Genomic DNA, 13712 nt, shown 5'->3' on the forward strand with positions numbered 1-13712 from the left:
CCTCCTTGCACAACAGGTGAGTCTGTAGTTGAGGACATGGTTGACGTGTTCTGGGTGATTAGGGTTAGCTGCTGAAACTTCTCATGAAGCCTCAACAGGGTAGTTTTTGTGCCTGGGGCAGCTCCAAGGTCAGTCTTCTAAAGAGGGGTGGCAGCCCCCACCTCTTCTGGTTCCCCAGAAACCACTGGTGCTGGACCCACTTTCTTCATTTATCTCAGCACACGCTGGGTTAAATTCCTTTAACATGGAAATACTGCACAAGATAGTTAACCTAATGGCCAAAACCCCAAAGCAAGAAGAAATTGAGATGTTTAAGTGAGAATGAAGCCAGTATTGCTTATTTACAACTCTCTTCCATTTTTTACCTTAAGATGATAAATTAGTAACCTCTCATTTGACAGGCCTTTTCTCTGTGCCCTTGCAGGTGGCTTCATCCACTGCTGCTGTTGGGTAAGTGGTCACGCTGGGAGGCAGACTATGAATGTGGGCTCTGGAGTCTGTAGAATGGTCTTCTCTGGGCTTTGCAGCATGATGGTTTGTGTCCTTGGCCAAATTATGTAACTGGTGCCTTTTAATTTGTAAATAGAGAATGAAGGGGTTCCCTTTTGTTAATATTGTTTGGTGTTAGGTTAGTTGACATGTGTCCTCAGCTATCACAATGCTTGACGCACAGTAAACAACAGCTAATATCATTCAGTTGCATATTAGCCTAGATTTTTTACGTTAGCCTAGATTTCTATCCTAAGAAACATTGACTGTAGATGACCCAAGAAGCTCTAAACTTTAGAAATACAGTAAAACTGGAATAAATGGTTTTTAAGGCCAAAGCTGAGAAACTGGCTCATAGTATTCTCGAGGGTCAGTGTGTGGTTGGCGTTTCCTTCCTTAAAAGGCCATTGCTCATAATTCTATGTTGCGCTGAGGTGCTCAGCAACCTCAGAAGCATCAGTAGGCACCAGTATTGCGGACTAATCGGTCAGCCTTTTCACTTTGTTGACATGCATACACACCTTGCAGTAAGAATCCTTTACCTGTCCTGAGAGTATAACACAAGCCGAAGCGTTTACATCACACAGGTGAATTTACATTATTTGAAAATCGAACTACATCCCAGGGGCACACACTGAAGAACAACCTTGCTCCAGATACACAGATGATCACTGTCCACTCACCCCTTTCATATGTTGAAGTTATAACCTCCAGTATCTCACAAGGTGGCCATACTGGGATATGATTAAAGAAGTAATTAAAATGAGGTCCTTAAGATGGGTCCAAATTCAATGTGACTGGTGTTCTCATGAGAGGAAGGTTTGCAGGTGGATTCATACAGAGATAGATAGTGTGAAGACGAGGGAGAAGGTGCACACCTGCAAGCCAGGCAGAGGCCTGGGCAGGTCCTTTCTTCACAGCCCACAGACAGTCCTTCTGACACCTTGTCTTGGACTTAGGGCCCCCAGAACTGTGGGAGGGTATCTATCATTCTGGCCCTGCAGTCTGAAGTACTTTGTTGGGGCAGCCTTGCAAATCAAATCCCGTCTAAGCAAACATGCCCCTGTGTAATGATTGTGTAAAGAGGAGCAGCTTCCAGAATAGTGCCTACAGATGCGGCAGGGCAACGTAAATGGTGGTGACAATTAGTTGTGGTCTGTGTTCCACCAGCAGATTTCTCTGCCGTCCAAGGGATGGACTAGCTCAACAGTCTCCTTAGTTTTTCTTGCCTAACACGCTTGAGGCATCATAGTCCTCAGGTCTGTTAAAACATCAGACAAAGCACAGCTTTCTTTTCAGAAACCATTTAAGTGCTGTCTGTTTAAGGCACTTCAGGGGAAAAGGAGAAATAACCAGTGTTCTGCCCCTTCCCTGTGGTCCTTGAGATCTCGCAGTGCCTGCAGCATCTGGGTTCCCATCTGGATCACTGAAGGAAATAAAGCATATCGGGGTCCAGTGGGCCCCAGCTGGGCTCTGCAGGTGGTTCTAAAGTAGCCCACTGGAGTTTTCTGTGGAGTCAGGCAAGATACAGATGATTTCTCAGGCGGGGCAGGCTCTAGCAGTGTTGTTAGTCACATTTCACCTGTTGATGGGAACACAAGCCATGCAATGCGTTGTCAGTGGATTGATGGTGTGTGAACATCCTAGGGTATACTTAAACCTAGATGGCATAGGTCAGTCACTGCATGTGGCCTCTTGATGTGATCAGGGGAATAAAACCTTGATGTATGAGGCTGTTGCAGCATGGTTTATAACAAACTTAAAAATAACAACAACAACAACAAAGGGAGTACTTAAACTAGTAAAAAGCACAGAAAATACAAAACCAGTCGCAGTCATTAGACATGTACTGTGTATCGTCCATAAGTGTGTGTGCTGTAATACAACTGGCAGTGCAGTAGGTGTGCTTACCAGCATCACCACAAACGAGCAACGTGTCCTTCTGTGAGGTTATGACACCGATGACGTTGCCAGGGAGTAGGAATTTTCAGCTCCATTGTAGCAGGACCAGCCTGTTCTGTGACAGGAATGTCATCGTGTTGCCCATTATTGTAGGTGCAAGGTATTTTTAAGATCCAGGAGCAGGAGTGAAAAAGGCACCCCAAGAACAGAAGGTGAGCAAGGAAAGGCAGCCAAGGTGAGCCTGCTTGTGGGTGTGGTAAGAGAAGGCTGGCTCTGGGGAGAGAAGGAGGAGTGTTTGGAAAACCAGATCACACATTGGGAGTACAGGACTAAACAGAATGCTGGGTTTACCAAATCAGTCATTTTTTTAATCATTTTAAATTAGTTATAGTGTTTATTTGTGGTAGGCATTGTTATAATGCTTTATAAATAACACACTCTGCAAAGATGATCTGGGACTATCCCTAGTTTACAGAAGCAACTGAAACACAGGTTAAGAAATTGGCCCACGGCTGGGGATGTGGCTCAAGCGGTAGCGCGCTCGCCTGGCATGCGTGCGGCCCAGGTTCAATCCTCAGCACCACATACAAACAAACAAAAAATTAAAAAAAAAATAAAATAAAAGTGGGAAAAAAATTAAAAAAAAAATAAAATAAAAGTGGAAAAAAAAAAAGAAAAGAAATTGGCCCACAGTTACAGTAAGAGGCAGAGCCTAGACTCAGTCTGTGTCTAACCACTGAGCTTATTTTTAAGTTTTATTTATTTATTTTAACATTTATTTTTTTTAGGAGTAGTTGAACACAATACCTTTATTTTATTTTTTTATGTGGTACTGAGGATCAAACCCAGGGCCTTGCACGTGCCTGACAAGCACTCTACCACTGGGCCACAACCCCAGCCCCTGAGCTTATTTTTTAAATGAACATATGTGTGAGAGAGAGAGAGTGTGTGTGTGTGTGTGTGTGTGTGTGTGTTGCTGGAGATCTATCCCAGGGCCTTGTGCATGCAAGGCCAGCACTCTACCAACTGAGCTATATCCCCAGCCTGAACATACTCTCTTTTTCATGATTTTTTTTTTTTAGTTGTAGGTGTATACAATACCTTTATTTTATTTATTTTTACATGATGCTGAGGATTGAACCCAGCCTCGCATGTGCTAGGTGAGTGCTGTACCACTGAGCTACAACCCCAACCCCAAATGAACTTACTTTTTTAAACTTCGTTTTTCTATGTGGTGCTGAGAATTGAACTTGGTGTCTGTACCACTGAGCCACAACTCCCGCCCCCACGGAGTTTTACTGATTGTCCGGTAGTAGCTTATTTGGAATTGGGATCTCACCAAAGCATATATCTAGGTATTATGGTTTGAATCTTAAATGTCCCTCAGAGGCTCGTGTGTTAAAGGCTGATGACACTATTGGGAGATGTGTGGAGCCTGGTGAAAGGAAGTTAGATCATTGCAGGGAGCGCCCTAGAAGGGAATGTTGGGACCCCGGCCCCTTATCTTCCTCTTCTTCCTAACTTTGCTCTATCTTGTGTTCCCTGCTATTTTTGCCACAGGTCCAAAAGCAATGGAGCCAACAACCAAGGACTGAAATCTCTGAAACCATGAGCCAGAATAAATTTTTCCTGTTTACAGGTTGATGATCTCGGGTTCTAGTGAGGAAAGCTGACTGACACACTAGGCTATGATTCTTTAATCAAGATCTGAACTATGCCATTTAGACACAGCCTGTTTATAGTCATGAGTGGGGACTCACGGGAAGAAGCATGCTTTGTTCTTTGTGTTTTCTGCTCCTCTGCAGCCTACCTTCCCACTTCCAAACTCACCTTTGTACTCTGCTATATACTTGCTGATGCTTAGGCTGGAAACAAATCTTGGGATAGGTCAAACATCAAGATAGATTTATGGCCAGAATAGGGGGAGAGAATAGATTTATGGCCAGAATAGGGGGAGAGAATCATTTAGAGTGAAAGGTATTTATGTTGGGAAAACTTAGGTCCTGAACGATCTGTCATTGATCAATATTTAATAATTCTGGTTCCCCTTAGCTAGCATTTGTGACACATTTGCCTGCAGATGTAGTCCATTCTTATCATTTAGTCCTCACAGAGCATTATAAAAGTAGGCTTATGCAGTTTTCTAGATGTTGGAAATGAAGTTCAGAAAAATTAGTTTCCTGCAGCCCGGGAGTACTTTTAAAAATATGTATTTTTTCAGGGGTTCTTCCATGTTAATCTACATGGAGCAGCAAAATGTTTTGACTCTGCTTTTGTTCTGACATCTCTTCCAGGGTGCATCACACTGTTCCCTGCACTAGTCGCATATGTGCACTGGGGTTATGAAATACATTTTTCATAAGCAAAGAACACCTCTGTGGGACTTTGCTTCCAGTTGGTTAGTGACAGCTGACACTTCGCTATGAAATACGAATTATTCAGAAGTGTGAGAGAGAACATAATATTCTGTTTTAGGGACTTTTAAAGATGACTTAGGTAGCAGCTGCATAAAGCATTGCATCTGGAATTCTCATCATGCAAATAGTGTGTTTCATGGCAAGAGAAAAGCAGGGTAGTCCACTCATTCAGCAAGTATTTGTTTTCGTTAGTAAAGGAAGATGTTAGACTTATTAAAGGGGTTGAAGTGGGTGATCATATGTAAGAAATAGTGGTGGTGACCAGAAAATTCAGTTCCAAGCCCAAAGCATCCATTATAAAGGAAGATAACTCCAGTATATAATCCTGCAGTGTCTAAGTATTTTCAAAATAACAACCTCATAAAGTAGGTTTTAATATTCTTGTTTTCTAGAGCCACAGAGAATCACAGAAGTTGATCCAGCTATTAAGGTCTAGGAGTGGAATCAGAGTCCTACTTCTGCGTCCTGTTGCTTCCCCCACTAATTACACCAGTTATTAGTGTGACTGTGGGAAAGTCACTTAACTTGGATGACTTTGTACTTATTTTGGTAGTTTATAATGATGATTCAAATTCTGATTGATAAGTATACTTGAGAAATTTGGAGACTGAATGGTGGGAACAGACATTGCAAAAATTCCAAGTGGTGAGGCATCCCATTTAGCTGAATTTTATAACATAAAACAGAAATCACAATCATTAAGTCTAATGAGGGAGACTATTAAGTAGTTATAAAACATCAATGTGGAATGCATAGCATGGAAATCTACATAGGTTGAAGGATGAGGGGAAGCTTCTCGGAGTGACATTTAAGCTGAACTTTGATGGATGAATGCAAGTAGCCAAAGAATGAGTAATATTTTCTATACAGAAGGAAGAGCAGGATGATTGGTTATGGTTCTATCAGAAACAGCAAACTGCATGAAGCGGGGAACTGTTAGACATTTCATAAAAGGGACATGACATTGTGGTCCTCTCATAGCTGTTCTTCCTCATTGTCCCAGAGACCGTATTCCATGAAATAAGGCATATAAACTAGCCCCTTTTGCAGACAAATTATTATATATCAATAAAATTAACTGAAAACTAAGAACTGAGAGAGTTTAATAAGGTGCCCAGTACAAAGAAAGCATAAAAATTTCAGTAGCTCTTCTATATTAGGAATAGCCAACTTCAAAATACAAGGAAGCCTGCCCTCTTCCTCTTCCTCTCTGCCTTCTTCCTCTCTTCTCTCTGCCCTCCTCCTCTCCTCTCTCTGTTCTCTGCCTCTCCTTTTCTTCCCTTTGGGCCGCCCCCAATAAAATCTCTTGGTTGAAAAAAAAATACAATGAAGAACGTCCTATATACATTAGTATTAAAGTCATAAGACAGGACTGAATTCAACAACTGCAAAGTTTATGAAAAGAGAATAAACTTCATTGAAAAATATGAAAGGATAGAATGCAAAGTTGTCTTATGAATCTAAATGGGACACATTTAATGGCATGGAATTCTTAAAATTTCTCTATAACTGTAAATCCACCAACACCATTCAATATCCCAAAGTTTGTTTTTTTTTTTGGTGGGTGGGTGTGGTTCTTTTTTGGTGGTGGTGCTGGAGATTGAATCCAGGGCCTTGTGCTTGCGAGGTCAGCACTCTACCAACTGAGCTATATCCCCAGCCCCAAAGGTATTTGTATGAAACTTAATAAGCTTATTTGAAAATGAAGGCATAAAGAATAGGAATTTACAATCACAAGAGACAAATGACACAGTGGAGAAAAGTAACATGCAAGAGATAAAAATGCACTTACAAATCATTATTTTAAATATTTGTTTTTGGTTGTCCATGGACCTTTATTTTATTTATATGCAATGCTGAGATTCGAACCCAGTTCCCCACACCTACAAGGCAAGTGCTGTACCACTGAGCTACAATCCCAGCCCCACAAATCAATTTTTAAAAGCACAAAACAATTAGCAAAATAACAGATAAAAAAAAAAAATACAGGGCTAGGTTTGTGGCTCGTCTGTAGTGCACTTGCCTGGCATGTGTAAGGCACTGACTTTGATTCTCAGCACTGCATATAAATAAATAAAATGAAGTGCAGTTATATTGACTTTGCCTATAAAGTGGTAAAGATGTATATGATCAGTACCATCCATTCTTTTTTTTTTTTTAAAGAGGAGAGAGAGAATTTTAATACTTATTTTTCAGTTTTTGGCGGACACAACATCGTTGTTTGTATGTGGTGCTGAGGATTGAACCTGGGCCACACGCATGCCAGGCAAGCGCGCTACCGCTTGAGCCACATCCCCAGCCCCAGTACCATCCATTCTTAACCTGGATTTGAGAAAAAGAATACTTTGGGGATGTTAATTGCTAAAAGCTCTTTTAGAAGGCAATTTGGCAATATAAATAAGTATAAAAAACTATACGTTTTGATTCAGTTATCTTCTAGAAATCTATCTTGTGGAAATACTCATGCAAAAAAGGTATGTACAGTATCGTCAGCCTTTCTTATGGGTGTATGATGAGGCTATGCCAGTATTTATAACAGTGAAAATGGAAAAAGAACAATAAACAAACACAAAAAACAACGAAACCCCCTAAGTGTTCTCTTAAAGGAAATGTTAAGCTATCCTTACTAAGCAATATAATGCTGACAGATGAACGAAGCAAATCTGTATGTGCTAATATAGAAATACCAACAAGACACATTAAGTGGAGGAGCATGTCGCCTGATTATCTATCCCTAAGTCTGTATTAACACAAACTGTACAGAGGGCTCTGTAGAAGTCAGTCCTGTTTTGCTGTGTGGAATGTTCCCACCAAAACTAATTAATGAAATTTAATCCCTACTGTGAAGTGTGAAAAGGGGGGAAACTTAGTCTGACTCTGATATTTGGAGGTGGGCCTTTTGGGAGGTAATTAAGGTTAAAGGAGGCTCTCATGGTGGGGCTCTGATTCAGTGGGATTATGGCTTTGTAAGAAGAGGAGACACCTGATTTAGAATGCCACGTGATTCCCTGCCTTGCCTTGGGACTACAGAGGACTTCCCCACATGTGGCCACCAGAACTTCCCAGTCTTCAGAACTGTGAGCTGAACAAACTTATTCTTTACTAATTGCTAAGAATGTGATGTTCAGTTATAGCAACAGAAATGGACTAAGGTAACTTTCGTTTCGTTTTGATGTTTTATACTGTAGAGATGAGAAAGTTAAAAACTGTCAGGGGCTGGGATTGTGGCTCAGTGGTAGCGCACTTGCCTACCCATCATGTGTGAGGCACTGGGTTCTACCCTCAGCACCACATAAAAGTAAATAAATAGCCGGGCATGGTAGCATATGCCTGTAATCCCAGCATCTCAGGAGGCTGAGACAAGAGGATCGTGAGTTTAAAGCCAGCCTCAGCAAAAGTGAGGCACTAAGCAACTCAGTGAGACCCTGTCTCTAAATAAAATATAAAATAGGGCTAGGGATGTGGCTCAGTGGTCGAGTGCCCCTGAGTTCAATCCCCAGCACCACCCCCTAATAAATAAATAAATAAAGGTGTTGTGTCCATCTACAACTAAAAATATTTTTTAAAAAACTCTGAGGTTCCTTTATGGATAAGATTCCAAACAGAATTAAAAATACCTTTAAGGCTGGGATGTAGCTCAGTAGCAAAGCATCTCATTCACAAAGCCCTGGGTTTGACTCCCAGTTCTTAAAAAAAAAAAAAAAAAAAAACCTTATTGTATAAGACTGATTTGAAACTAAATTACATGGGAGAGAGAAGCAGGGTCTGAGGCATCTACTATGCCGGTTTGCTATAGGACTGGGGTGGTGTATTTTCACTTTTAGAGCTGGTGGTTATGGAGAATGGAGCCTTTCCAGTGTGGCCTGCAGCCTCCTGACCCAGCTGCACCTTGCATGCTCACCTTTGTGATATGGAATTGGAGGTCACTCCTAGGAGTCAGCTTGGATTCATTGCTTCAGCCTCGGAAGATGCTGTGAGCTATCCATTCTAATACATTCCTTTTGTTTCAGCTAACTAGGGAGATTTTGTTGTCAAAACACAAGAATCTTGAACAAACAATAGACTTAGGAAATGTAGGAAACAGATCCTCAAGGAAATGGCATCCTGGTCTAGTTGTCTGACTGGCTGGGTTTTAAGGCAACAAGGGTCTAGATACAATTGAGGAGGGGACATAGAATTGTAGCTGGTACCCATGGCTGGTATATGTGTTAGATTCTCATCTGGAATGAAAAGTATCTACATTGATGAATTTAGCCTAATCTGAATTGTGTCTGCTTTCCTGGTCTTGCACCCTTAGGATCTGTTTTGACAAATATTCTTCAAGATTTTGCTGGCTTGTTGGGAAATTGTTGCAATTCTGTTAATATATAGATTCCCCCAAATTTGACTTTGGAGTTACAGGGAATTTGAGAGTCTCATCTAGTCACAGGTCAGAGGCAGTCAGAGGTGGTAGGAGTGGTGGGTGAGAGTGGAAGGTCTTTGGGGAGATGACCCCTCGAGGTGAGGTCGTGACAAGGTTTTTCAAGAAAGAGCACGTCTCATTAACTGGGAGAAGAGGGGCTTCTTTTGTTGGCAAAGGAAATCTTTGGGGTTTTGGGTACTTGGAACCGTGGAATCCTCTCAGAGGTCACCATTTCACTTTTTAGGTTTGCTGTTTTTCCTTCAAAATTGTTTAATTTTCATTCAAGAAACTGCTGAAGGTGTGAATTCAACCTGTGCATCTTTAATCTGAGGATCAGACTCTTTTCTGGTTCATCATTGTGTCAGTCTTATGGCTCCAGGAGTAAGAAACTCCAAGGCAATGATGTGATAACTAACTCCCTGATCCCTGACTTAGCTTGTCTATAGGCATTTGGATATGAATAGGAAGCATGCAGTGTTCAAATTGTCTATTTCTTGTATCAGTTTTGGTAAGATGTTTTTTTAGGAATTTGTCCATTTTATATACATATTCATATTTAGTCACATAAGTTGTTCACAGTATGTTCTGTCCTTAGTCCATAGTGATGACCCCATTTTACTTCTAATGTTACTTTTTTGTTGTGATCATTCTTTTTAAAATTACTTATTTATTTATTTTTAATTTTAATTAGACATATATGAGAGCAGAATGCATTTTGGTTGCAGCACAACTTTTCATTTCTCTGGTGGTACATGATGTAGCTAGCGTCACACCATATGTGCAGTCACACATGTACCTAGGCTAATGATGTCCATCTCATTCCATCCTCTTTCCTACCCACTTGTGATCATTCATTCTAAACAATCAGGCTTTTTTCCTTGACTTCCTATACTGTATGTGTGTTTTCTGTGACATTAATTTCTCCTTATTTCCTCTGTTCACGTTTTTGGGATTTAATTTTTGTTCTTTTTGTAAGTTTGTAAGATAGTCACTTGGATAGTGATTTTCAGTTTTTTTTTCTAAAATGCATTTAAAGCTATAAAAAAATCTGAATACAGTTTTAGTTACATCCTACAAGATTTGTGATATGCCATACTTTCATTGTCATTCAATTAAAATATTTTCTAATTTCTGTTGTGCCTCTCCCTTGACCCATGGATTATTAAGAAATGAATCACATATTTCCAAATACTTAGGAATTTTCTAGTTATTTTCAAACTGATTTCTAGCTTAATGTCAGGACAGAGAACACAGTTTGAATAATTTTTATTCTTAAAAGTTTGTTGATACTTGGTTTATGGTCCTACATGTGGTCAATTTTAGAAGATGTTCTGTGTTTCCTTGGAAAGAATGTATATTGTTATTTTGGGGTAGTCTTCTATGAATCACAGTTAGATCAACTTGTAAATCATGTTGTTTAGGCTTCTCTGCTGAAGTTTTTGTCTGCTTATTTCATCAGTTACTGGGAAGTTATGTTAAACTCTTCCATTCTGATTGTAGATTTGCTTCAGTTCTGCCAGTTTTGCTTCCCCTATTTTGGAAAATGTTACTGGATATTGAAAATTTAAAAATGTTATCTTTCATGTTGGCTGATAGCTACTATCGTTATACAAACTACCTTTATGTCTTTCCTTAAAGTTTATTTTGATATTAGAATACTGCCCGAATTTTGTGATTTGAATAGTATGAATTTTTCTACTTTCTTACATTCAAACTTGGTGTCTTGATTCTTAAGTTATGGTTTTTGTGAGCACCATGTAGTTATATTTGTTTTTATATATTTGGATACTCTACCTTTCACTTTACTTAATTTACATATAATTATGAATTGGCCTTAAATCTTCCATCCACTCATTCTACCCATTTTGTATGTATTTCCCTCTACTTGTCTGCTTTGGATTAGTCAAGCATTTCTTACTCACTTTCCTTGCCTATGGCTTGTTATGTTTGTTCAGTAACCTTTGAGTGGTTAGCTTAGAGATCACAACATCTTTACTTATCAAGTGTATTATCAACACGTTTTTAAAAATATTTTTTAAATTGTCAGTGGATGTTTATTTATTTATATGTGGTGATAAGACTCTAACCCATCTTAAAATACCTTAACTTCATCTCCTTTCACCCTTTTATGTTGTTAGGCATTTTAGTTTTACAAACATTTTAAGCTCTACACATTATTATTTTATATAGTGATGTTCATTTAAATTAACCAGATTGATAATTTTTCCTTCTTATGTTTCCATGTTGTTATCTGGAATCATTTTCATTCTAAGTTTAGAGTAGGTTTTGTGTTTTAAAAATGTCTTAATCTTTTAAAAATCAGATTTATTGGGATTCACCCACTTTAAGTGCAAAATTCAGTGGTCTCTAGTATACTGAGTCACGTAACCATCACCACTGTCTTATTTATTCCTGCCATCCCTGATCCCTTGTGCCCATTTGCAGTCATTCCTTCATCTTACCCCAGTTCCAGGAAATCACTACTCCAGGTCTATAGATTTGTCTTCTGTGAAAATGTCATCTAAGTGGAATCATAGAACATTGTGGCCTCTTGTGGCCAGTTACTTGAGCATTTTTGAAGTTTTCATCAGTGCTGCAGTAGATGACTTCATTCCTTTTTATCAGAACAGAAATCCATTGATGGATGTTGGGATTGGTTCCACTTTTTAGCATTTAACGTTTGTATACATGTTTGTATGGATATGTTTTTTTTTTTTTTTCCTGGAGTGTGCACCTAGGAGTGGAATTGCAGGTTCATATGGTAAATTTATGCTCAACTTTTTAAGAAAGTGCTGAACTTCTCCAAAGTGGCCGCTCACTTTACATTTCTACTAGTAACAGTTAAAGATTCCAGTTTTCCCACATCTTCACCAACACCTGCTCCATGATTTTTTAAGTGTAGCCTTTCTGGCTGGTGAGAAGAGGCATCTCATTTTGGTTTTGATGAGCATTTTCCTCATGACCAATGATGTTTTCATCTTTCTTCACACCTATTGTTTCAAATTTTTTTGTCACTTTGGAAAAATTCTTAGTCATAAGCTCTCTGAATGTAGCTCTTCCTCATCCCACTCTCAGATTGCAATTACATGTTAGACTTTTGTACTGTCTGCTATATGCTTTTTTTTTTTTTGGTACCAGGCACTAAACTCAGGGGCACATGACCCCTAAGCCACATCCCCAGCCCTATTTTGGATTTTATTTAGAGACAGGTCTCACTGAGTTGCTTAGTGCCTCCCTTTTGCTGAGGTTGGCTTTGAACTCATGATCCTCCTATCTCCGCCTTCTGAGCCACTGGGATTACAGGTGTGCACCACTATGCCCAGGTGTCTTATGCTTTTTTATGTACTTTTTCCTCTGTGTGTGAAAAAAGAATACTTCTTCAGCCAATATGTCATAAATCCCAAGTATAAAATATACTGTTTTTCAGTTGTAGAATTCCCATTTGATTCATTAAAGTTTATGACATAGTCAATCTTGCTTTCTCTTTTCTTGGATGGATGAATACTGGCTATTTCAAAGTTAATGTCCAGTGTAAATCCAATGTGTGTATTTCTTGTAGGTCTGTTTCTTTCTTGGTCCTATTTTTTTTCGTATTCCTGGTATTTTTTTTTTTAGAGAATTTTAATATTTATTTTTTAGTTTTCGGCGGACACAACATCTTTGTATGCGGTGCTGAGGATCGAACCCGGGCTGCATGCATGCCAGGTGAGCTCGCTACGGCTTGAGCCACATCCCCAGCCCTCCTGGTAATTTTTGATGGAATGGTGGAGATTGAATGTGAAAAACTGTGGAAGGAGTGGGATGAAACTGCCCTCTTCCAGAGAGGATTCGCCCTCATCTCTTCACAAATAGGGCAGGGCCACCATCTTCTACCCAAAATCAAACTTCTCAAGGATGGGCTTCAGGTTTTACAGGCTGGCTCTTGGACCTCTGGCTTCCTTCACCTTCCAGGTGCAGCCTCAGGGCGGCCAGGAGAGCCTGCAGTGTTTTAGACCCTTCCTCCAGCTCTTCCTCAAGTGCTACCTCGGGTACTTCAACTTTTTTTTTACCCCCAGTGTTGAGACTGCTGAACGCTCTGATGCATTTTCTATCCCCCCCACCGTCCCAAAGTTTATCACTGCAGAACATAAAAATGGGTAAATGCCTGAGAAGAAAACCAGCTTAGTGTGAAGGGTCCTTCTCTGCTCACCTCTTCTCCAAGGATTTTCGTCCAGCAGATCCTGGCTGCCTTAAAAGTTTTCCAGTGACTTCAAACAGATGTTGCCTGCAGTCTTTCCAGCTTCCTGCTTGTTCCCAGTGGCCAGACAGTTAAAGCAGTTCTGTCAGCTGGAACGGACATAGTTGGCCCTCCAACTATGAGGGTATCTGTGAGTTTCGCCTCCATGGATTCAACCACCATGGGGGAAACTATTTGAAAGCAAAACCTGCATCTGTACTGAACTTGTGTAGACTTTTTTGTTATTATTCCTTAAACCAGACAGTGTAACAGCTATTTGCACAGC

The sequence above is a fragment of the Marmota marmota genome, unplaced genomic scaffold (assembly GCF_001458135.2).
Source record: "Marmota marmota marmota unplaced genomic scaffold, marMar, whole genome shotgun sequence".
In the NCBI taxonomy this organism is placed as follows: Eukaryota; Metazoa; Chordata; class Mammalia; order Rodentia; family Sciuridae; genus Marmota; species Marmota marmota.